Raw genomic sequence first — 25,449 nt, forward strand, 5'->3', positions numbered from 1 at the left:
TTGCATTACTTACTGAAGGCTCTTCGTAGCATAGATTTTTTGGTGATGATCTTAGATGCAGCCCAGATATTCTGCGCAAAATTGCGGCCCTGCTCGTGGCTGCTATTGTAACATTACGTAACAGGAACCTAGGAAGTCCCAAAGTCACGTGTTACATGCTACCATCAGGCCACGTTTACAAAAGCCTAGGATTGGGAGCCATTCTTCAGGACAGCGCGGTGCCTCCCATCCACAGCCGCCGAGCAGCAGCGTGCGTTACAGATAGCGTCGCCTCAAAACTGGACTCGCGTCCACGAGGGCGGGTCGCACCTGGAGGCGCGGCGCATGCGCGCTGCGGCGATCGCGCCGTGACGTCACGCGGCTACCTCTCGACGTCGCGTCGGACGCCACGGCCTGGCAGTCGGCTGGCGTCGGCGTCGCTGGCGTGCCGAAACCTCCCACGGCGCCGCTGCGTCTGCGAACGCGTCTGCGGACACCTGCTGGACGCCCGCCGCTCTGCTGCGCAAGAGGTACTCACATGGCACCGGTCAGCGATTCCACCCACAATACCAGCGCAGCACGAATGATATTGAATTTAAGAAAGTATTTAGTAGGTCTTCTCTAGACGGTAGGCAGTGAACGTGAGCTGTTCACATATATTGTCACTGATGGAAACATCAGTACACGATGAGAAGGAAGATAAGTTATACCATTTTATGAACCCTTGACGTATCCGCCTAGGCACACTTTATTCAGCGTATGTGTGACTCCAGCACGTTTCAGGCAATGGGTCGCTCAGTAACAGGCAATGTATGTGCAGTTTGGAACAAAAGTTCATAAGTAGTCTCTTTCGTAAAATTAAGCTCTGCAGTACATGCTGTCTTTCACAACGTTACGTGAACTATCCGGCAAAGTGGCAGTACGCCTGACTTACCACGGCATCATCTATTCCTTTTTTCCCCTAACTTAGCGTGCCTTACTGTTACTACTGTGGGCACCGTGTAAGTCAGACTCTAGGTGTAAGTGTACTTGCTGTAGTCTTTGTTATCTTATCGAGATCTAAAGAAACTCTGATAAATTTTGTCTCTTGACAGTACCCACCAGAAATACTTAATTTTTTATAACTTACCATTGGCACTTGACTTTCGAAAAGCACGCCTAAGGAATTACTTAAGAATCATTAAACGGTTATTGAAGTCATGGTAATCGTAACCGATTACGTTATGAATGTGAAGAAACTTGAAAAAACGTGTCACTCACTAAAAATTTTCAATTTACGATCCGCCACACATCATGTTTTTCCGCCGTTACGTATGGCTCACCTGTTGGCAACCGCAATGTTTTGATTGTTAATTTAAGGCCGTGTTATTGAGTTGCCTTACTTAGTTTTTCTGTTTACTTCGTTCTACCTAACCCTGCTGCTCTACAGAGGCAGATTGAACAAAGAGATTGGATTGTGCTCATTATTTTTATTTCGTTGCATGTTCAAACGACTTAATTTAAGTGTGTCACAAAGACGGTTACTATCGTACAAAGCGAATGATTTATTGTTATATCACTTTCGAAATGACTTGTAAACAATTATAACGAATTCGTAAATTTTGAAGCACACATACGATACACACATCACACCTACTGGCCGTAACATCTAATAAACTGCTTATTATAGCTGTTATCACTCATGTCTATGCATGCATTTCGTACTACTGCTGTAGCTCGAATGACAAAAATTTTATTAACAGATTTATAAATATAGAAGAGGAACGAATGGTTATCACGGTTTAGACTGTCATTAACGGTACCTCTGAATTTTTTTTACACAAAATTCAGTATTTTATAACCTACTACGGGTGAATTCCACCTCCAGGTAGGGGATTCAAAACTTCCAGAGTTTGTGGTGTATAGTTCCCTGCCGCTATAGGAATGTGTTGAGTCAGATGATTTAACTAAATTATTATATATGGATGATTTTGATGTGAATTTAAAGCAGATGCCTCGCCCCTTTTTTATTGTAAGTTTTCTGTGTGGTTTAGCCACAGCTATATTAGTAAATATGTACCCTGACGATATGTTTTATCGTATGAGTAGTCTTGTGTACGAATGCGAATGAGTGGGAAACATAACAGATTTTCGTGAAATGTGCCATATCTTCACTTTCAAATAGTTTAACATTTTTTGTGTCTGGATACGTCTACTCAGAATCACTCTTTCGCGGGCACCATTCACACAGTAAATAATTATTTCCTATTTCTACTTCCTTACCTCACGATTTTCTGTATATGTGTGTGTGTTTTCTTTTAATTTTATTATGTGAGCCACGTTGCATTTATTTCCAACATGTCAAATTCAAACAGGTGAAATATCTCTGAATGGTTTCAGCTTTTTCGTAGCTAAACTTGACGAATGCTTTAGCAGACTTTACTAACAGTTAAGGAAGGGTTTTTTCTTTATCAGTTCATGACCTCATTGAAATTTTGCAAGTATACTTCTGTCCGTATTATGACGCAACCGTAGTATATTCAGATCACACTACGAGACCTTGAACTGTTATGTCACAAGTTGCATGACTCATTAAGTGCTCCTTGTGTATCATGCTGTGTAGAAAACATCACGTTAGCATATAGACTTAGCATAGGTACTGCTGATACGCCGTTCTAACGACGTTGCATGGAAGATGAAAGAAGTTCCGCTTTTAAGATGCTGATATCAATCAACCGTTTTCTTTGTGACAAATATTTAAGGTACATCAAATTTCATTTATTTTCTAACTGGTGTACAAGACTTTAAGATAATACTTATTCTCCAAAATTGTATTAAGTTCTATTCAAAAAGGTGTAATAACATCTCCAGAACACAAATGGTACCTGGACACAAAACAAAGTTCTAGAGTTTTAAGAGAAAAAAGAGTGGTATAAACGCACTTGAATTTCGTCACTAAAACCGAATACACGCAGTGAAGCAGGGTAACAAGGATAAAAATGCCTCTTTAATATCATTCTAGGTTAGAAGTACAATTCGTGAAATGAACACATCCGTTCGACTGTCACATCATCAGCAACATCGTTGTCCTGTTACTTTGTTGTTGTGTTAAGAGCTTGGATTTCTCCTTTTTTTATTATTCCAAACAGGAATGTAACACTGCAAGAACTATTTGAAGTAATATTTTGTGATTTGACTGAAGGGATAATAAATCAATAAAAAGTGTGGATTCAAGTTGTTGATAAAGACAGATAATGAAAAATAATAGGTTGACATTATAAATTTTCTTCCGGTTAAGGCGTAGAATGCCAATTGACAGCAGAAGGTTTCTCGCTTACAGTATGTCCGTTGTAGTGTCAACTACATAGCCATGTAAATGCATTTCCAATTGTGCACTGCTGGCCGATTTCTGCTTCACGTATGGCACATAGCTACTATTTATACGGCGTATTCTACCGCAAACTTTAAGAGGTCTTATATGAGTTTACATGCGTAAAAACTCTGGAAATCCTTTAAAATCCTATCTTTCTTCAGTATACAAATACAATGAAAATCTAAAATTATTAAACGTACTGAAACATATTCGACGCTCTCGGAAATGTCACATATCGAAAACAATGTTCCGATATCCACAATTGTGCTGCAATTATGCAGCATAAAGAATACTATGCAGTGAACCATTCAAACCCACTATTTATTCATAACTAAATGTATCGGGCGTGGGGAAATTGTTATCTTATCTGAAAACTTGTGCTTCTTCTTGCTTTTCTGTCGGAATGAATAAGAATAATCCGTTACTATTACAGATAACATACGAACGAATATATTATGTGTACTTAAAAATTAGCACACATAGTACAGTTAGGAAATAAATACATTTTGGAATGATATTCTAGTATAGCACGTATCACTATTTATGTATTAATATTACCTTCAAATATTACATTTCTATCAAAGCAAATATTTTTAAAGTAACTAAACTGTATTATCTGAAAACTTGTGCTTCTTCTTGCTTTTCTGTCGGAATGAATAAGAATAATCCGTTACTATTACAGATAACATACGAACGAATATATTATGTGTACTTAAAAATTAGCACACATAGTACAGTTAGGAAATAAATACATTTTGGAATGATATTCTAGTATAGCACGTATCACTATTTATGTATTAATATTACCTTCAAATATTACATTTCTATCAAAGCAAATATTTTTAAAGTAACTAAACTGTATCCGCAGATACACAGTGATCTACAGTTAGACAAATACTACTGCATATATACCCTCTCTCTGCCCTTGTATTTGAAACATTTCATTAGGAACGTATATAACGAGAGGGTATTTCATCTTTTTATTCTAGTTTAGGGATAGAGTTACATATCGCATCATGCAATGTTCATCCATTATCCTATTCATTTGCTTGTTTTCGAGTGACAACTAAGTCTTCCAGTGACCTAGTCAAATTTTTAATTCGCAAAAGATTTAAATAGGATTCCGTAAATTTATCTTTTAGTGGATAATGCGGCTGAAATTATAGTGATGTGCTGCAACTAGGCAAGCCATAAAAGATACGTTCTTGGATTTTGGTGGCAACTGCTCGATTTATTAGATATAGGATGATCACCCTACGTTGCATAGGGGCCTAAAGATGGTGGGTTGTATAACCAAAACTGAATGTAATTAAATAAAGTTAATGAGCACAGATGATCGATTAATTGTCGCTACGCATATATTAAATAGGCGTCTCTGTTGAGAAAGTATTGTTGTGCATCGACTTATTGTGGTTTACGAAATATGTAAATTGCAGGAATAACGATAATGGCCCATTTGGGTGAGCAGTTTTTGTGTCACTATACGCAACTTCGGTGGAATATTTTCATCTTAAGTTAATGTGATAGCATACAGTTAATGCAGTGGCTTTATACTCTTTGTCCTTTCTGAATTATTATGACCAAGAGACCCTGAAGACAATACCGTTTTACAGTACATAATGGTATAGTGTACGCCGAGATCATTTGTTCATATCTTACTTAGGACGGTCGATTGGGGCACGTAAAGTTTGAAATCTGTAAGGAGGTCACATAAGACGTGACTCGGAATGTCCAATCAGCACCCACGTACAATCGCGTTAGGCATCATTTCCTTTTCACTTAGCGTAACACATTGCATTCTTACTCGCACTTTCCAACTGCGACTTGGCTACTTATGGAAATGATTAATATTTTTGAATCTTCGTGAATAACTCCAATGTGACTTAGTTTACGAACCAGTATTGCGGTAACATTGATCCCACTTAGCATAAAAGGCAGCAGGTACAGATCACACGAGTTTACTAAATGCTTTACAAACAGTCTGGGATGTCCAGCTCACGGCATTCCGTCTGAAAAACGTTTGCACAGACAATTAGATCCCTTCACGTCATTCACGGCTTGCACGATATCCTGTCGTTGCTCCCAAAAACTTTTAGCAACCCTTTTGGTTTCAGTGATTTTCTAGGGCTACTATTAACGTCATGGAATTTGCTTCTCCTTATACGGCCGGGATAGCGTTCTGTTAGTTTTGAAGTTCTCTGCTGCTTCATCATAACCCGTCACAAGAATCACATATTCAGCAGAAAGAAAAACCTTTTTCTCCGAAAACCGTTGCAAATCATTCATATTGTACAGAGGACTTAGTATTTTCCCCACGATACTGTCTAGAGAGTCTCGTGAAAGATTGTGCCAAACAAAACACTATTTTTGAAACATTATTGCCCTTATATGCTTAAGTTTTCTTCTGGCAATTTGCAGATCATCTCACATTACCTTAGCGGAGTAGCTTATTAATAGGGCCCCTAAAAAAGGCTTTCGACCAGTATATGATACATAACGCAAGTGACGGGTGTATTTTAGTGGCTACGGAATTGAGCCATTTACGTCCAGCTGAATATTCAATCCTTTTTAGATACATGTAATCAGTCGCAACTACTTGCAGGTAATGTAACTGTACAGGGCATGCCTAATAACTGTCACGTAGCAGCTAGGCAAGGCCTCCAGTGTACTTCACTGATAAATCTCTTTTATTTGGCCAGCACTAGATAATAAATCACTCCACCTCCGAGCTCAGCGTGTCGGACTGCTACGCAGAGAATCTGGGTCCGGTTTCAGATAATGCCAGGAATTTTTCTAGCTGTATGGACTAGAACGGGCTGCACTCAGCCTCGTGATACCAACTGGGGAGCTATTCGAGTGAGAGGTAGTGGCTCCGGAGTCAAGAAAACCGAGAACGACGCGGAGAGCGGTGTGCTGACCCCACCCCACTCCACACTACTCCCAACGTCGCCTTTAGCAGACGATGACACGGCGATCGATCGGGCGCGATTAGCCCATCAACGTCAGGACACGGAGCTAGCTAGGCAATAACTCAGAAGCCAAGAGTGGGTTTGTTTTACTGATTACCTTCGTGTCCGTTGCAGGCAACTAAAATGAATTCCACCACGACTAGTGGTACGAAGTTTCCTGCAGACATGATGCTTGCCAATACTTCCATTATCTATCTTCATTAATATCTCTTTATTAATACAGTCATGCTACTGCAGTTAGTCAGCTTTACGTTTGTCGTTGTGTAACGTAAAAAGACCTACATTTGGGGCTGCATGAGTGCGAACGCGATTATGTAATATTGTGGACTTGTGATTGCCAGTCGTCTCGATAGGCATTCTCGTCAAGGGTTCCTACCAATTTACGGATGGAGGTCTGCAGATTATGCTCTCGCTGCGTATTAGATATGTGAGACGTGTACCCGTGAGATTCGGCGTACAGTCTGGTTCCCAGGAACTATAAAATCTTCATCTTCTACTTTTGGTGACTAGGTTAGGCTTGTTTGTCTACGTCGTTCCTTGAATGTACGGTATTGCGCCAACTGCTGCCCCATTCGATGGTTGGTAGTCTAAGTACTCGTTTCCCTTCGTATCGCCCATGTTTACAAATTTTAGCCAGTGTTCTGGGGTCCGCCAATTCCACATGATCCGTCCAATTTGTTTTCCTTGCCTTCAGCCATTTATTTACATTCTGTATTCCACAATCTTCCTTACTGACACATTTGTTCTTTTATCCCTCATGGTTACTCCTGGGATCTGTCTTAGTATCTGCGGGCCGGCTGCGGTGGTCTTGCGGTTCTAGGCGCTGCAGTCCGGAACGGCGGGACTGCTACGGTCGCAGGTTCGAATCCTGCCTCGGGCATGGATGTATGTGATGTCTTTAGGTTAGTTAGGTTTAAGTAGTTCTAAGTTCTAGGGGACTGATGACCTAAGATGTTAAGTCCCATAGTGCTCAGAGCCATTTTTTAGTATCTGCGTTTCCACTTCCGATATCCTTTGGTGTATCTTCTTCGTTTCTGCTTCAGTTTGTGCTGCATACGTCACAACGGGACCCAACTTTGTTTTATACATTTTTATTTTCCTCTCGATTGTCATAAATTTGTTCCTCCATATAGAATTTTGCAGGCACCAGGCTAAACTTACAGCCTGTGTCAAAATGGTTCAAATGGCTCAGAGCACTATGGGACTTAAGCTCTCAAGTCATCAGTCCCCTAGAACTTAGATCTACTTAAATCTAACCAACCTAAGGACATCACACACATCCATGCCCGAGGCACGATTCGAACCTGTGACCGTAGCGGTCGCACGGTTCTAGACTGAAGCGCCTAAAACCTCTCGGCGTGCCTGTGTCATTTGATTTTTCACTTCCATGGTTAAGTCTTTATAGCTGATAATAACGCTCACTACATAATTGAAGTTCGGCATCTTTTCAATTGACTCGCCATATTTTTCTAATAAAGTACCTTCCGTCAAACGCCACCACTTTGTCGAGCATTTACGACCTCTGTGCCGCGCGGGATTAGCCGTGCGGTCTCAGGCGCTGCAGTCATTGACAGTGCGGCTGGTCCCAGCGGAGGTTCGAGTCCTCCCTCGGGCATGTATGTCTGTGTTGGTCCTTAGGATAATTTAGGTTATGTAGTGTGTAAGCTTAGGGACTGATGACGTTAGCAGTTAAGTCCCATAAGATTTCACACGCAGATGAACAGTTACGACCTCTGTGAGTGATAACACGCTTCTCAGCCGCTGGTGGTGCTGAAGTATAAGAGCTTATGAGCAACGTCGGAAATATTTCCCTGGCTGCCAGCGTCATGTGGTAGCACTGAAGTTGGTGGGCGTTTGGCCAGTGTGTCACCGGCACTGGACCTCGAAGTGTTTTCCTCTCCACCTATTCTGAGAAGCTGTTTGCGGCCGCTGCAGCGCGTGGACAGGAGACAAATAGACTCTTGTGGGGAGAGAGTGGCCGGCGGGTGTCTGCAGCGCGTTGAGGCGGCACTCGCCCGGCGCCTGGGTCGTAGCCGACGAGGCGCGTGCGTCCCTCAGTCAGCGTGGCGGTCACATTTCAGTCACGCGGAGGCACGCTTGCCGACTTGCTGAGTCCGCCGGCGGGCGCTGGACACGGTGAAGGCTCTGCAGAGGCAGCCACGTCTGCAGGCCATCTGCGTCTGTCGATAAACCCGCTCCAGATACGCAGTAGCCTACATCTACGGCCCGCCAAATTATTTCATGGTTAAAGCATAGTCTTACATGTGAAGTCCCGACACTCACCGCTATGAAAGCTGTTATGGTCTCGCAGCCGAAAACACACTAGCGCCCTAGCAGTGAGAAAGCCATTCGTAATCTTGGGTCGTATGTTTGTTTTCTGTTCTTATTCTACTTAATTTACGAAATACTGCATTTATTATATTGTTGCTCCCAAGCTTCAGTGAAGTGTCAAGAGACCTGAAAAACAGCAAGATAAGTGTAATCGAACCAAAATTTATTGATGGAATGACATATGCTACAGTGTCTTCGTGAATAAAGTACTCTCAAATGGTTCAAATGGCTCTGAGCACTGTGAGTCTTAACTGCTGAGGTCATCAGTCTCCTAGAACTTAGAACTACTTAAACCTAACTAACGTAAGTACATCAGACACATCCATGCCCGAGGCAGGATTCGATCCTGCGACCGTAGCGGTTACGCGGTTCCAGACTGTAGCACCTAGAACCGCTCGGCCACTACGGCCGGCAAAGTACTCTCAAAATTGTGTGTAGCTTCAACTTTTCAAACTAAAAGCCATCTCCATAAATACAAGTAAAAGGAAATCTCCACAATGATTCAGTGAATCATCATCACCCAGCCCAGAATGCTAAATATAGAAACTTCAAATTTTGGGAGAGTACTGATTTTACACAGTAGGCACTGTTTAACAAGGCGAGTACGAGATAAAGCATGGCAGATTTTTTGAAAAAATGTCTCCATGAAGGCAATTTTAAAGCTGGAACTATAATTTAAGAAATACGTGTTTCATTGTGTTTGGAAATTCAACCTCTAAGGGGGTTAAATAGGATACGAAAAGTCATTTCGAAAAAATGTCGCTATTAAGAGAAGTTTGAAGCTACAACTACGAAAATTGGTATATGGTTTGTCAGTTATAAGTAATAAGTACATGTTTCAGCATTTTTGGAATTCAAAAATGAACCTGAACGTTCTAAAGCGGATTGAAATGGTGGGTGGATATAATTCTTAAATAAATAAGTATTAATCAACTACTAAAGCATTTTTTAACCTACATCTATGAAAATTGGCATTTTACATTTAGTAATTAAAAAAAACACATTCTTCAGTACTTTGGAAAATTCAACCCTTAAAGTGATACAATAGTAAATGAAAGTTGTTATGGAAATATTTAATTAGCATTTTAGAAGCTTAAAAAATATGTATTTTGCTTTTCAGTGGAAAAAAATATGTTTCAGTGTTTTTGGAAATTCAAATCCCAAGAAGGTGAAATAGGAGACGAAAATATTTCTTTATACAAAAAATTTTAAAACTAGATTTCATGAAATCTATGAGAATTTCCATTTATTTTTCTATACGTGTTAGGGGATGAAAAATTCTATGGAAATATCACCACAAGAAATCAAAAGGAAGGATTTTTAAAAATCTCGGACTCCAGCTACCAGAGTCTATTTTTGACCAGAAGTATATTCGGGAAAGAACATTCTTCCATGGCCTTAATTACCGTAAAAAATTTAGAAGGTGTTGCAATTTCTCAAATAAGTAGAAGACAACTTTTCAACAGTCACCACGACAAATCGGTTTTGTCATAATTGAAAGACGGGCCAAGCAGTGGGCGCTAATCTAGTAGAATACATATACAGTATTTCATTCAAAAGAAGTATAACTTGTTGTTTTTTACTGTTTTTATGACTCACAACGATTTAGCACCAAGTCAAAAGACTTTCTCGCTGGTGCATTTAACTTTACATTCGAATTCACAATTGTTTTGTTAATATACGTAATTCTTTCTCAAAAGACGACTGTGTTGAAAATTTCTGACGTTTGTTGTTCTGATGTTGACAGCTGCGGGATTTATTTATTTTCTCTCTGGAAACAATTTCATGGTTTTTTCCCTCTTATTAACACGTCTGGGGGTAGTTTTCTCTTTAGCTACAGATGTTGTGGCTTACCTGGTGCGTTAATTAATACAGTCAGTACATTCCATACAAGTTTCCTATTTTATGCATTCATAAACTGGTTTGTTTGGCAGTGTAGTGAACGAAATTTTACCTTATTGTGGTGATATACTACGTCTTCCTACGATTTAGGACGTCTTGTGGTATTTATCTATTGCTCGCTCTTAAATAAAAAGGTATTTCTTCAGCAAATGAAGATGAAATGGGGATAGTTGTTATTGCCAAATGTCACATTTGTTAGGAGAATTAAAGAACAACGTATCCTTGTTTGTAAATAACTGATTTGTACCCAAAAAATCGAGAAGTTTTTCTGTTATCACAGAATTCTGCAGCTCAACAAACGACCGCAAAATATAACGAAACGAACTAGGGAATAAGCAATTTACTAAGGAAATTCTAATCGCCAGATGAATAAACAGACTGGTTATAAGTGCCAGCAAGAATGGTTTTACGAGTCGATTCTTGAAAAGTAGAAAACAGCAACCAGGTAACGGTATTTATTTACATAAAGAGCGCCGTTACCGGTTTCGAACGTTCAAGTTCTTATTCAAACCCCTGCTCGAGCTTAACATACATTTGTGGTTCTTCATATTAGTTGTTAGCTTTTTATTTACTACAGCGGCGCTGTTTGTTTCAATAAATAGCATTATTATTGACAGTGGCCGGTTGTTCTTTTCTTCTTAGCAAGAATCAACTTGTACATTGTACAAAGCCACAGACTCAAAAATGTCCATTTTTGACAAAACAGGAAGAAGAAAAGTTTTGTTCCCAGTACCATTAATACAGAGGCACTACGTTTTATTTGTGATAATAGAAATACAGAAATCGAGCATTAAGTTTTTAAATAGTGGAACTGCAGTCAATAAAACCCACTTCTCTTATCTTTCAATTTCGGAACTCCAGAGGGAAGCAAAACTCACACCAAGACCGTGCTGAATCTACTGACACATATTTGAGAGATTTTTCTCCATGGTTTGGAACCTGGAAAAAGTTTAGAGACATGTATCAGAGTACCAAGAACAAAACGGCACAGAAAACACGTTTCTTGAAAACAATGGCACCTTAGAAAACCAGTTACACAAGATAAATTTTACTCCCTTTCTTGTTTCAGGCACCTAGTGCAGTTCTTCAGATGGTTATAAATACTGCATTATGCATTAGACCGTTCTGATATCTGACAGATATTTATACTGCTCTTCTTTCGCATAAATGCTTAAAAACACATACACACTGGAACCTGTTAGAAGAGTAATACTTGGTTGACCCAGTGCTTCTCACACGTGTGTATCAGAGTTACTCGATAGTTAATGAAGTAGCGTTACATGTATATTTTAGTACCAGATTTATATTGACGTGCCGGCCGCTGTGGTCTAGCGGTTCTAGGCGCGCAGTCCGGAACCGCGCGACTGCTACGGTCGCAGGTTCGAATCCTGCCTCGGGCATGGATGTGTGTGATTTCCTTAGGTTAGTTAGGTTTAAGTAGTTCTAAGTTCTAGGGGACTGATGACCACAGTAGTTAAGTCCCATAGTGCTCAGAGCCATTTGAACCATATATTGACGTGTTATTGTAGTTGTGGCCTTCAGTCCGGGTTATATACACGAGAAGATACAACTTGTCATTGTTGTTGGGGTTTTCAGTCCAAAGACTGGTTTGATGCAGTCTTCGTGTTATTCTACCTTGTGCGAGCCTCTTTATCTCATTCTACCTTGTGCGAGCCTCTTTATCTCCGTATAACTACTGCAACGTATGTCCTGAACTTGCTTACAGTATTCATCTCTTGGTCTCCCTCTACGATATTTACACCCTCACACTTCCCTCCAATAATGAACTGGTGATCCCGTGATATCTCAGAATGTGTCCCGTTAACTGAAAACTTCTGTTGGCCAGCTTTTACCACAAATTTCTTATGTGCCCAATTTTATTGAGTACTTCCTCATAGTCCCTCCGGTTAGCCGTGCGGTCTAATGCACTGTTTTCCGGGCGGGAAGGCGTGTGGGTCCGCGGCACCACTCCGCCCGGCGAATTAGAATCGAGATCCGATGTGCCTGACAGTCTGTGGATGGATTTAAGGCGGTTTTCCATCTGATTCAGCGAATGCGGGCTGATTCCCCTTATTCCGCCTCAGTTACACTATGCCGGCGATCGCTGCGCAAACACTGTCACCACGCATGCGTACACCATCATTACTCTGCCACGCAAACATTGTGGTTACACTCGTCTGGTGTGAGACATTCCCTGGGCGGTCCACTGGGGGTCGAACCACGCAATAACCATGGCTTCGGTGTGGGGCGGCTGAGTGTTGAGTGGACTGCTGTAGCCTGTTGTGGGGTTGTGTACCTCTGAGGGCCGTTCGTCGTTTCCGGGATCCCAGTGCAATACAATACAATACTTCCTCATTACTTACGTGATCTACCCATCCATTCTTCAACATGATTTCGTAACAACACATTTTGAAAGCTTCTACTCTTTTTGTCTAAACTGTGTATCGTCCATGTTTCACATCCATGTATGGTTAAACTCCAGACAAATACCACCAGGAAAGACTACCTAACAGTTAAATGTATATTCGATGTTAAGAAATTTATCTTCTTCAAAAATGCTTTTCTTGTCATTCCCAGTCTAATTTTATACCCTATATAATCCAGCCACCATCGGTTACTTTGTTAACAAAATAGCAAAACTGCTGAACTACTTTTTCTAACCCAATTCCCTAGGAATAACCTAATTTAACTCCATTACGTTCCATTTTCCTTGTTTTCCTTTTGTTATTGTTCATCTTATATCCTTCTCTCAAGACACTGTCCACACCGTTCAACTGCTTTTACAAGTTCTTTGCTGTCTCTGACAGTATTACAGTGTCATCGGCAAACCTCAAACATTTTAGTTCTTCTCGCTACATCTTAATTCCTGTTCCATATTTTTCTTTGGTTGCCTTCGCTGTTTGTTCAATATACAGATTGTATATCACTGGTGATAGGCGACAAACTTGTCTCAGTTCATTCTTAACGGTTACTTTCTTTGATGCCCCTCGGCTCTTAAAGCTGGCGTCTGGTTTCTGTACAAGTTGTTAATTGACTTCCGCTGCCTGTATTTTACCCCTAATACCTTCAGAATTTCAAAGAGATTACTCCGGTCATTATAGTCAAACGTTTCCTTTATGTCTACAAATGCTATACTCAAAGGTTTAGCTTTTCTTGATCTACCTTCTAAGATAAGTCTTAGGACCAGTATTGCCTCGTGTTCCTACATTTCTCCGGAATCCAAACTTACCTTTCTCGAGGTCGACTTCCATCAGCATTTCCACTATCCCGTAAAGAATTTGTGCTAGTATTTTGCAACCGTGACTTATTAAACTGATAGCTGGGTAGCATTCACATCTGTCAGCATCTGCTTTCATTGGAATTGAAATTATTATGTTCTTATTGAATTATTATTAGATCCTTCTTAAAGGATAAGGATATTCCGCCTATCTCATATATCTTGCTCACCAGATGTAAGAGTTTTGTCATGGCTGCATCTCCCATTGCTATCAGTGGCTCTAAAGGAACTTCAGTGGGCCTTGTTTCGACTTAGGCCTTTCAGTGCTATGTCAAAATCTCATTGCACGGTCATATCTCCCATTCATCTTCATCTACGTCCTCTTCCATTTCTATAACATCGCCTTCAAGTTTATTTCCCTCCTCTCACAGACCCTCCGTATAGTCCTTCCACCTTCCAGCTTTCCCTTCTTAGCGTGTTACTTGCTTTCGATCTGGGCTGCTGATTTCCATATAGCTGCTTCTCTTTCGTCCAAACGTCTCCTTAAGTTTCCTGTAGACGGTAACTGTTTATCCCCAGTGAGATATTCTTCTAAATCATTACATTTGTCCTCTACCCATTCCCGCCTAGCCATTTGCGCTTCCCATCAGTCTCACTTTTAGACGTTTATATTCGCTTCCACTTGCTTCATTTACAGAATTTTTATGTTTTCTCATTTCGGGAGATAAATCCAATATCTCCTGTGTGTACCCAAGGATTTCTACTAGGCCTTGTCTTTTTACATATTTGATACTCTGCTGCCTTCACTATTTCATCTCTTAACCCTACCTATTCCTAATCTACTGCATTCCTTTACCATGTTCTAGTCCACCAATGCCTAATACTCCCTCCGAAACTCCTAGTAGCCTTCGGCTCTTTCTACTTCTTCAGATACCTTCTCCTTACTTTCCTAACTTTTTGTAATTTCTTCAGTTTTTATCTACAGTTGGTAAGCAATAAACTGTAGCCAGAACTCACATCTGATCCTGAAATTTTATTACAGTTTAAAACTTGTTTCCTTAATCTGAAACCTTCCGGTGTCTTCTATGACTCTTAAACAAAGTGGTAGCAATGATTAAATTGTGCTCTGTGCAAAATTCCATATTCCTGATTCCATATTCGACTACTATTTTTACTTCTCTTCTTTTTCTAATATCGAATTCGAGTCCTCATCACAATTAAATTTTTGACTCCTTTAATTATCTGAACAATTTTTTTGTCTCGGAGCCAGTTGGTGTATAAACTTGTACTACCGTGGCAGGCGTGGGCTTCATGTGACTACGTGATTGCGATCATTATGCTGTTCACAGAAGCTTATCCGCGTTCCCATTTTCTTATTTATTATTAAACCCATTTCTGCATTACCGTTATTTGATTTTGTATTTATAACACTGTATTTACCTGACCAGAAGTTCTATTCCTCCTGCCACCGAAATTGAAAAATTCTCACTAAATCTAACATCGACATAGCCTCTTCCATTTTTAAATTTTCTAACCTACCTGAACGATTAAGTTCAAAAATGGTTCAAATGGCTCTGAGCACTATGGGACTTAACATCTATGGTCATCAGTCCCCTAGAACTTAGAACTACTTAAACCTAACTAACCTAAGGACTGCACACAACACCCAGTCATCACGAGGCAGAGAAAATCCCTGACCCCGCCGGGAATCACACCCGGGAACCCGGGCGCGGGAAGCGAGATCGCTACCGCACGACCACGAGCTGCGGACTGAACGATTAAGTGATATACAATTTCACCCTTCAATCGGTACGACCCCAGATTTGTTTCGCCTCATGACGACATCCCCCTGAGTAATCCCCGACCGGAGATCCGAATGAGAGACTATTCTAGCTCTGCAATATTTTATTTAAAAGGACTCTTATAACTGCCATCTGTTTTCTGTACAAATTGTAAATAGCCTTTCGCTCGCTGTATTTTACCTCTGCCACCTTCAGAATTTGAAAGAGAGTTTTCCAGTCAATACTGTCAAAAGCTTTCTCTAAGTCTACAAATGCTATAAACATAGGTTTACCTGTCCTTAATCTTTCTTCTAAGGTAAGTTGCAGGGTCAGTATTGCCTCACGTGTTCCAACATTTCTACGGAATCCAAATTGATCTTTCCTGAGGTCGGCTTCTACCAGTTTTTCCATTCGTCTGTAAAGAATTCGCATTAGTATTTTGAGACTGTGACTTATTAAACTGGTAGTTCGGTAATTTTCACATCTTTCAACACTTGCTATCTTTGGGATTGGAAATATTATATTCTTCTTGAAGCCTGAGGGAATTATGCCTGTCTCATACATCTTTCTCACGAGATGGTAGAGTTTTGTCAGGGCTGGCTCTCCCAAGGGTGTCAGGAGTTCTAATGGAATGTTGTCTACTCCCGGGGACTTGTTTCGACTTAGGTCTTTCAGTGCTCTGTCAAACTCTTCATGCAGTGTCAAAGAACCTCTCTATACTTCTTCCGACTTTCTGCTTTCCTTCTTTGCTTGGAATTGGGTTTCCATCTGAGCTCTTGATATTCATGCAAGTGGTTCTCTTTTCTCCAAAGGTCTCTTTAATTTTCCTGTAGGCGGTATCTATCTTACCCCTCGTGAGATAAGCCTCTACATCCTTACGTTTATCCTCTAGCCTTCCCTGCTTAGCCATTTTGCACTTCCTGTCGATCTCATTTTCGAGACGTTTGTACTCCTTTTTGCCTGCTTCACTTACTGCATTTCCGTATTTTCTCCTTTCATCAATTAAATTCAGTATCTCTTCTGTTACCCAAGGATTTCTACTAGCCCTCGTCTTTTTACCTACTTGATCCTCCGCTGCTTTCACTATTTCATTCCTCAAAGCTACCCATTCTTCTTCTACTTTATTTCTTTCCCCCATTCCTGTCAATTGTTCCCTTATGCTCTCCCTGAAACTCTGTACAACCTCTGTTTCTTTAAGTTTCTCCAGGTCCCATCTCCTAAAATTCCCACCTTTTTGCAGTTTCTTCAGTTGTGATCTACAGTTCATAACAAATGGATTGGGGTCACAGTCCACATCTGTCCCTGGAAATGTCTTACAACTTAAAATCCGGTTCGTAAATCTCTGTCTTACCATTATATAATCCATCTGAAACCTTCTAGTATCTCCAGGCTTCTTCCATGTATACAACCGTCTTTTATGATTCTTCAACCAAGTGTTAGCTATGATTAAGTTATGCTCTGTGCAAAATTCTACCAGGCGGCTTCCTCTTTCATTTCTTAGCCCCAATCCATATTCACCTACTACGTTTCCTTCTATTCCTATTCTTGCTGTGAATTCCAGTCACCCATGACTATTAAATTTTGGTCTCCCTTCACTACCTGAATAATTTCTTTTACCTCATCATACATTTCATCAATTTCGTCATCATCTGCAGAGCTAGTTGGCATATAAACTTGTACCACTGTTGTAGGCGTGGGCTTCGTGTCTATCTTGGCCACAATAATGCGTTCACAATGCTGTTTGTAGTAGCTTACCCGCACTCCTATTTTTTTTATTCATTTTTAAACCTACTCCCGCATTACCCCTATGCATTTTGTATTTATAACCCTGTATTCACCTGACCGGAAGTCTTGTTTCTCCTGCCACCGAACTTCACTTATTCCCACTATATCTAATTCCCACTATATCTAACTTTAACCTATCCATTTCCCTTTTTAAATTTTCCAACCTACCTGCCCGACTGAGGGATCTGACATTCCACGCTCCGATCCGTAGAACTCCAGTTTTCTTTCTCCTGATAATGACATCCTCTTGAGTAGTCCCCGCCCGGAGATCCGAATGGGGGACTACTTTACCTCCGGAATATTTTACCCAAGAGGACGCCATCATCATTTAATCGTACAGTAAAACTGCATGCCCTCGGGAAAAATTACGGCCGTAGTTTCCCCTTAATTTCAGCCGTTCGCAGTACCAGCACAGCAAGGCCGTTTTGGTTAGTGTTACAAGGCCAGATCAGTCAATCATCCAGACTGTTGCCCCTGCAACTACTGAAATGGCTGCTGCCCCTCTTCAGGAACCACACGTTTGTCTCGCCTCTCAACAGATAACCCTCCGTTGTGGTTGCACCAACGGTACGGCTATCTGTATCGTTGAGGCATTCAAGCCTCTCCACCAACGGCAAGGTCCATGGTTCAGGGGGGGGGGGGCTAGAAAGAATATTGTCGAGAAACCGTTCTGCTGATTTATTTGTCACTGTAATTTCAAAAGACGTATGTCGAAGGAAGTAATAAGTAACTATAATCATTTCAAACCTTACCCTCTCAGAATTTCAGTACCAAATCTCTCTGCAAAAAACACAATACTTTTCATGTAGCATCTGCCGCTGGAGGTTGTGGAGCAGCACTTGCAATCCTCAGTTATTGGCTGGATATACGCCTTTGTCGTTCTCTACAATTTTTGCCGTCTACAGCCCCTTCTAGTACCACGGAAGCTACTTCCAGATGTCTTAACAGTTGTCCTGTCATCCGGTCCCTTCTTCTTGACAATGATTTCCATTTATATTGCGGTTCATGTATCACTACCATTCACTGCTGTGCTCCAAACATACATTCTCAGAAATTTCTTCCTCAAAGTGAGGCCTATATTTGATACTATTGGACAGGAATGCCCTTTTCAGTGTCAGTCTGCTTTTATTTCCTCCTTTCTTTACTTTGTGGGTTATTTTGCTGCCTACGTAGCAGAGTTTCATATTTTCATCTACTTCGTGTAGCGCATTTTTGGTTTAAATTTTCTCACTGTTCTAATTTCTGCTGCTTCTCATTACTTTCGTCTTTCTTCGACTTACTCTCCGTCCATATCCTGCAATCATTAGCCGTTCATTCCATTCAGTAGGCACTTTCGCTGAGGGAGGCAGTGCCATAGACGAATCATGACACTAATATCCTTTTATCTTCTGTATTTATACTTCTGTGCCTTTATTTCGCTCATTGAATCTTCGACGTATAGATTGAACAGCAGGGTGAAAGACTACATCACTGTACCACTCCCTTCTTAATGTGGGCTTATCTTTCTTGGTCTTCCGCACTTACTGCTTCCTCTTTGTTCTTACACAAATCGCAAATTATTCGTGTTTCCTTAAAGTTTACCCCAATTTGTCTCAGGATTCCTAAGAACTTTTACTTTTTGACACTATCGCCTTTTCCAGATCGACAAATCCTATGAATGTGTTTTGACTTTTCGTTAGTATTGCTTCCATTATCAGCCGCAAAGTCAGAAGTGCCTTCAACTTCGCTAAAGGCAAACTGAACGCCGTCTAACGGATCCTAAATTTTCATTTCGATCCTTCTATATACCATTCTTGTCAGCAGTGCGGATAGTTGAGCTCTTAAGCTAATTGTGCGATAGTTGTCGCACTTGTTGGCTCTTGTAATCTTGGGAATTGGGCGGATGATACCTTTCCGAAGGTCGAATGGTACATCGCCAGTCTCACACATACTACACGCCAACGTAGATAATCGTTTTGCTGCCACTTGATGATTTTTGAAATTGCGATGGAATGTTATCGACCCCTAATTTTTATCTGATTTCAAGTCTTCCAGATTCTTCTAAATCTGATTCTAATACTTCATCCCCTATCTCCTCCAAATCCTTTTCTTCTTCCCTCATAGAGCCCCTCAACGTAATGTGTCTACCTACCCGCTCTCTCTTCTGCATTTAACAGTGCAACTCTCATTGCACTCTTAATGTTATCGCTTTTGATTTCATCAAATATTTTTCATAGAGCCATTTCGTCTTATCTTCCCTACACTTCGTTTTAATTTCATTCCCAAGTAAAATTCACTTGATTTGTACTCCGGTTTTCCTTAATTTTCCTGAACGTTTTTGTACTTCCTTAATTCGTCGATCAACTTAAGTTTTTCCTCTGTTACCGAAAGTTTCTTCGCAGTTACCTTCCTTGTAACTGCGTTTTTCTCTCCAACTCCTGTGACTGCCCTTTTTAGGCTTGTCTATTCCTCTCAAATTTAACTGCCACTGAACTAATCACTATCGCAGTATCCATAGCCTCCGAGAACTTAAGACGTATCTCTTCACTTCTTAGAACTTCCGAATCCCACTTATTTGCTTACTGATTCTGACTAGCGTCTTAAACTTCGGGCTGCTCTTCATATTTATCAAAATGTGATCTGAGTCTATGTCCGTCGCTGGGAACGCCTTACAATCCAATATCTGCTTTCGGAATCTGCGCTTGACCATACTGTAATCTAACTGAATTCAGCCTGTTTCTCCCTACCTTTTACAAGTTTAATTCGTCCTCCTCTTTTCTCTTTATCCTCTACTAAACCAACCAGGTACGAGTTCCAGATTGTTGAAGAGTACACAAGTATCAGCTGAACTGTTATCTTTTAAGCCACTTCTTTCGTGGCTGTATCACATTTCCTTAACATTATTCCGATGAATCTCAGACTAGCGTCTGCTTTTCGAACAATATATTGAAAGGCCATTCCACCCTACGTCTGTCTGAAAGTTTAGTCACAGTTCTTTAACGCTAGTTGCACTTTCGAATGATTCGTCATCGATAGTATATTCACACAGTGGTAGATACCCACATTTATTTATACGTAGCACATCATATTTATTTTCGTCCTTTTCCCACTGGATGCCCTTGCACCAATCTTCTTCTCTGCAGTCCCTCCAACATTTCGTTGCAGTCTTCTGGGGTGTCCATCTTCTTTAGACAACTACGTCACCCACGAACAACCTCATACCGTTTCTCTCTGTCTGTCTCTCTCTCTCTCTCTTCCTCTTTGCCCTCCCACCTCTATCTCGATCTTCTACACTGGCCTTTAGTTTTACCCCGGCTTTTTTTCGTAATCTCTGTTTCTCTTTTTACCTGCCAACCCCACTTTTACCTACCTATTCACTGCCCTGCCTCTCCTTCCTTTCCTCGTCCGTTGCAAACATTTCTGTCACAAAAGAGTTACGGAGCGTGAAGACATGAGGTTATTGTACGTGTGTGTGTGTGTGTGTGTGTGTGTATGTGTGTGTGTGTGTGTGTGTGTGTGTGTGTGTGCATGTGCATGTGTGTGCTACATTCGGCAGACTGCGCGCGGTTAATCCGTCATATGCGTCCAGCGGACGCCACACAAATACGCATGCTTGCCGAATCCCCAGGGCTCAGCTTCTGACCGTACATGAATCACATATGTCTGTCCTCCAGACCACACAATTCCAGGTGCTTATCTGCGTGTTACCTGCAACCTGCTCGCTCTAATTCAGCATCATGTAATATATCACTCTTCATGTGAAGAGGAAATATGCCGCAACATTTATATGCTGTACAGAAATAAAAGACGCTTTTATTTATTTATTTATTGTCTTGATTTTTCCGTGTAACAAATACTGTAACGTGACACATCATTAGGATATAGAACATATCATTACATTACAGAGTCAATATATGCGATACATCGATTAGTTACTTTTATAGCTCTATGCTTTCCTTAAGCCTATTTAATACAATGAGTGTGATGTATGAAGCTATTCCAGCATTACTGAAACAGGTTACTGAAATTTGTATGTAGCCACATTGGGTATAAAAATAGTGTATATGATATGAACTGGATACGACTGTATATGATATCACTATGTTTTCAGAATTACCTTTGTTAGTATGTTTGTTACCATTCAAGCACAGATCAAAAAATTCAGATATACTTTTGCCAGCATTGATACCATATTCCTTCTATTATTCGCAATTAAATTGAGTAGTGTGTAGTGTTTGTGTTTCGAAAAACGTCAAGATAAAATATTCAAAGATATTTGTGCCAGCATAGGTGCTTCCTTTCTGCTATTACTGGCAATTAAATTCAGTAGTGTGTAGCATGTATGTTTCTAATAGAAATTTATTAAATTTACTGTTGCTTTTAATGGCTAATTGACTATTGATCTAAAATTTCGAAGATAAGTAAACATGGTGTGCAGTTGTCGGCACCATCCGCGTTTCTCTACAGCGCTCCCTCCAAGCGGCTGGAAGATGAACACCAATTTGGTTCCCGAGAAACAAACGAATTCTTCTTCAACGAACAGCTTTATTCCTAATTTACTGTTATAAGCGCTATTTTACTTGATTTCAATTTTACTGTTTCATTTCCTTTACATTTCTGCTAAGTTTAATTGTAAATATATTTCCACCTAAATAAGTTAAACTCCGATATTGTTCAAATGGTTCAAATGGCTCTGAGCACTATGGGACTTAACATCTATGGTCATCAGTCCCCTAGAACTTAAAACTACGAAAACCAAACTAACCTAAGGACATCACACAACTCCCAGTCATCACGAGGCAGAGAAAATCCCTGACCCCGTCGGGAATCGAACCCGGGAACCCGGGCGTGGGAAGCGAGAACGCTACCGCACGACCACGAGCTGCGGACTCCGATACTGTATAATAAAAGTAACAGTATGAAGTATATGTAGCAAAAACATATCTGGTAACCAACAGCGGTAGTTATTACAAAGATTCGATATTGCGATATCTTGGGAGTTTCTTCAATCCGTCTGGAACGATACTCTGTGACATCCTCTACTAATCTCATTCTATTACGACGACTAATTAATGAAAGACCATTACTTTCCCGTCTGGTGTCTTATTATTAATTGTGGGGAGCTGTTTTTTTCAGGGAAATTACATAACGCAAGGGAAACACTTTCCACGAGTTTGCCATTTAATCAGGAAGTACATTTGCACATCGTTAAGTCTATTTATATCTCGAAATTACAGGGCGTTGGGGGTTGTTTAGCAATACAGTTTTCTTTCGGTGATATGTTGTCTCAACGTTGGTACGTAAGCATCTAACGTAAAGTTATGTAATTCCCCACGCAGCGTGATCTCTTGGTGCGCTGTGTTGCAGCGAATCCACATTCGTCTGACCAAACTGACACGAAGAAACGTGTGTGGTTTAATTCAGATACGATGCTATTACAGTAACAGTAGTGAAACGTCGTGGTTTCTCGCTGGTAAGACAAAGCTTCTACCACCGGATGACTTGTCTCGTGTAGCTGTGAATTTGTTTAACGGCTACTACGTAGTTGTGTTTTAAACTGCAGCAGTTTGATATAACCGCGCTTTGATGCCAGCGCTTTGATATAACTTAAATGATATAAGAAGCGCAGTTCAAAATGGTTCAAATGGCTCTGAGCACTATGGACTTAACTTTTGAGGTCATCAGTCCCCTAGAACTTAGAACTACTTAAACCTAACTAATCGAAGGACATCACACACATCCATGCCCGAGGCAGGATTCGACCCTGCGACCGTCGCGGTCGCGCGGTTCCAGACTGAAGAAGCGCAGTTCTGAGGAGGCTCCCGTTCCACATTTCATTAGCGTTTGGAGTGACGTCTCATGGCAATGATGAAAGATGCCAGATACCCTTCCAACAGGTCCGCGCGACTAAGTGCCTGCACATAAGACAGCATGAAATCTGTTCCCATTAACTTAATATCGGATTCATCGTAGGTCGTTTAAGAAGACGGTGGCAGCTCACGCAAACCTCCCGCCAGCGGCAGATTGCGCTGTCCTGATAAAAATGTTGGTCTGCCATACGCCAGATACACAGATACACAGAGCTTCCTGCCGAACCAGGCTAGTATTAGTGGAAACGATATCAAAATCCGTATAGTGGTTCCTGCGATTAATACAAACATAAAGTCAGAAACTCCGGTGGGGGGACTTTATTTATTGGTGTACAGTTAGGACAGGATATACAGTAATTAGATGGAGCGAAGAGCTGGTGTATAGTTAGGACAGGATACACAGTAATTAGATGGAGCTATACGTATTACAGGCACTGTATAGCAGAGAAGAAAGTCTGTTGGGTGTACGCGTTATGTGACGAATAAAATATTAGCACATGGTAGGAAATGAGGTACAGCATCAAAACTGTCATCAGACTGAAAACTGATGAAATAAGTTAATTGAAATGGTAATAAGCTTTATGTATTTCTAAAAGTGATTGAACAATGAAAATCGCTACACATAGATTTTTTCTTTATATTTAAATTGTAAAAATCATTCCCGAACGTTTTGAAATAGGGAGATTTTATTCCCTAGAAACTACCTTAGAGATTAATTTCTGAGGCAAATCTTTCACAAGTGAATACATTTAACGGTATTTAGATACGATCCCCGATTTTGTCTTTATAATTATTCCGTCTTCTGAGCCACAAAACACAATCCTTGAAGATCCGTAAGGTTCGGTTAGGAAGAAACAACGAATGATGCAATAATTTCAATACTCTACTGTTGGTTAACGTAATCATCTTTGGTTTACAAAAGCTAACTGGGCAGTTCTCTTATTTATTTCTAGGAAGACCGTTTGAGCTGCGCTGAGTACCGTCGATGAGGCCGCTGAAATCAACGATAGAATATTTATTTTACGCGTGCGGCAGAGATCCATCTTCTCTGCAAACGGCAATCACAGGGGTTGAAATCAAACTTTTAGTAGCCAACGACATTAATGCATACACGTCTTGTCACATTTTGACGACCGAGCGAGGTGGCGCAGTGGTTAGACACTGGACTCGCATTCGGAAGGACGACGGTTCAATCCCGCGTCCGGCCATCCTGATTTAGGTTTTCCGTGATTTCCCTAAATCACTCCAGGCAAATGCCGGGATGGTTCCTCTGAAAGGGCACGGCCGACTTCCTTCCCTAATCCGATGAGACCGATGACCACGCTGTCTGGTCTCTTTCCCCAAACCAACCAACCATCACATTTTGACGGACATTCAACCGGCATCCGTAACCGAAGTCGCTATCGCATGCCTATGCAGTAGCATTCCACCGGTGCGAATCCTGATGGTGGATGAAATTTACACTGCGGGTATTTGGTCGGCAAGGGGAGGAGAGGTGGCGACGTTAGGTTCCGATCACCAGTATACGCGCCACTGTCCTTAAATTGCAGACCTCTGTGCAGTGTCTCATGAAATGAGAGCGTGTGACATGGTCTTGTGACGTGCACGTTGAATATCGCTATGTTATACTCTAGTGCCTTTAAAGGTCCCACGATCAGAAACCTTATTAAGGTCAAGAGGCGACGAGATCGTGGTACTTGACAGCTTCGACATTTCCATCGCACATAAAATATGTAGACCAGATATTCTCATACGAGGCGCAGCTAATGGAAATGTGCCTCACCTAGCAAGATTAATGTTCTGCAGTATCGGAGAAAATTGGTCATGCAAAAATTGAAAATATACAACAAGCAATAATCTGTCTAGTAAAGGTTATGGCCCTATGATTCTATCGCTCACAATTACTGCTAGCAAATAAACACTAAGGCGAACCTAATGTCTTGAATCTCTCGTCGCCCAGAAATTAGCATCTGTCCAGTCATGGTTACTGTGCCAATTTATTACCGAATCTGCGTGAATCCCACCTCATCCGCAAATAAATGCATGTTGTGAACTGTGTGTCTTAGAATTCATTGGCAGAACTGTAATCTCCCTACACATTTTTCATGATCACGTACTCTTCGCAGTGTCCGGCGTGTGAACTGTGGGTGGTCAGCCGCGATTCTCTGCCCTTATTGCGAATTATTCCATGGGTGACATTCGCTCCAATATGACTGGTGTTAGTGAGTTACTGCGCGTTTTCCACACGGCGCACCGTCTTCCGACTCTGTTACGACAATACTCC

General features: G+C 41.0%; 1 protein-coding gene across 1 annotated transcript in view; it reads left to right on the forward strand.

Annotated features, from left to right (window-relative positions):
* Positions 1-404: 404 nt before the first annotated feature.
* The window catches only part of LOC126191126 (sex peptide receptor), a 456,047-nt gene continuing 431,002 nt past the window's right edge, over positions 405-25,449 (forward strand). Inside the window, exon 1 of the mRNA XM_049931875.1 lies at positions 405-509. The gene's annotated coding sequence lies outside the window, so the exon portion shown is untranslated. The remainder of the gene's footprint in view (positions 510-25,449) is intronic.

This window comes from Schistocerca cancellata, chromosome 6, assembly GCF_023864275.1.
Source record: "Schistocerca cancellata isolate TAMUIC-IGC-003103 chromosome 6, iqSchCanc2.1, whole genome shotgun sequence".
Lineage (NCBI taxonomy): Eukaryota > Metazoa > Arthropoda > Insecta > Orthoptera > Acrididae > Schistocerca > Schistocerca cancellata.